Source organism: Lutra lutra, chromosome 2 (genome assembly GCF_902655055.1).
Source record: "Lutra lutra chromosome 2, mLutLut1.2, whole genome shotgun sequence".
NCBI classification, from domain to species: Eukaryota; Metazoa; Chordata; class Mammalia; order Carnivora; family Mustelidae; genus Lutra; species Lutra lutra.
This window is the reverse complement of record NC_062279.1, coordinates 206,682,645-206,684,506: the sequence shown is the minus strand read 5'-3', so window position 1 is coordinate 206,684,506 and position 1,862 is coordinate 206,682,645.

Sequence of the window (1,862 nt, the reverse complement as noted above, 5' to 3'; positions counted from 1 at the left end):
TCTATAAAAGGTATAATATCTTAATTGTACACCTGAAACTAATTTACTATATGTTAACTAGCTGAAATTTAAATAAAAATTTTCAAAAAATAAATAAATTAAGGCCCTTTTTAATTTCTTAAATATATATATATCTTGAAAAACTTTCATATAAAAAGAAAAAATGTTTAAGCAAGGGAAAGATTTCAAACAATAGTGCTTAATCTCCTTCAAAAATAAAAGAAATAAAATGTAGATATTACATATCTAGCCAACTGGTATAAAAGAAATAAAATATCTATACCTTTTTTAACAGTCTCCTTATAAAAGTTACATCAAAAGAAATGCTCAGTTTAGGAATCTTAAGTGAATTGACCTCTCTTCCTCTACTGTAATTAGACTAACTTAGAGAAAGGTAAAATAAGTGTACATTTTTTTAGTCAACATTGTCAAGGCCCTGGAGATTTTCTTCTGGCACCCAAAGTTCCTACCCACGAGAAGTTTATATCTACCTAGGTGAATAAATAAGAACTAGAAATGCAATCAAGAATAAAAATAAAAATAAGAAGCTGCTTATAAGTATATTTGAAATAAATAGTAGAGAAAACTAAATATTGTGGAGAAAATTTTAGAGAAAGACCAAAGATATTAGACTCTATGTATCTGAGAAAAAGTGGAGAATCTGCCAATTACTCTGACCTCAATCCTGAACAACTAAATTCAAATACCATTTTATTTCAATTATCAATTTTTTACTCTTATTTTTAAAGAATCATAAGTCAAATGCTTTATGCCTAATAGAGTTGATAAGGTGATGAGCTGATAAATGAATATAAAATGTTAAAGAGACATATAATATTTACATAACCAATTTTAAGATTAGAACGAATATGGGAAACAATATTTGTATCTATCTTTATTCCCATTCCAAGTTTTCTGGAATAATTTTTGAAAAGGAACAAATAAAAACTTTCTGAAAAATAATAAACATAACATAAGAGAAAGAAATCCTAAATATTTTAAAGATGAAAAGCAGATATCCTTGGATTAATATTGAAACAACCGTAGAGCACCACCATAGAATGTAGAACCATAGAACACCGTCATTTGTCACAATGCTGGAAAGGATAAAAGAGAGAAGTGAGAAGTGATGTGGTCATGCAAACACTCTACAGATAATATTTATGAAAACTGGATAAAATAAATACCAAGCAATTATTTAAATATACTATAAAACACTCAAGAGCAAACAAACATAGGAAGAGTTTAGTCTTTGAAAATTATAACTGAAAAATGACATGCATGAATTTGACTCAGTGACTTTTGGCCCAAAAGTACTACTAACCCATACAGCTATAGAAAATGATAAAAGGGAAAACCACAGGCATAGAGAATACAGTGCCAGATACCACAGTGAAGTGCAAAGGAAGCAGCTAAAAATGTAAAGGAGAAACTCTGAGAGTAAAAGAATCACAAAAAGAAATCAGTTAAAATTCAGAATGGAAATTGCCCAAATACTTGTTTGTTAATATGATTAGAAACACAGGAAGATACCAAAGAGAAATAGCCTCTTACAAACTAAAACTATACAGAATCCAGGTCTCATGATTTTTCCCAGCTGAGTATATTCCACAACCTTGCACAGCTTGGCCACAGAAAGCTTAAAGTGTGAGAGTACAGAGCTCAGAGATGACTGAGCAGCTGTAAATTAAGGAGGAATCCTTAGTCCTAAAATCAGCCAGATGGATTCAACAGCAGTCATTAACACAGCTGAAAAAAAAGAATCACTAAACTTAAATCAACAGAAATTCTCCAATCTAAAGAACAGAGAGGAAAGAAAAAAAAAAGAATAGAACCTCTGAAATGGTCTAACATACATGTAA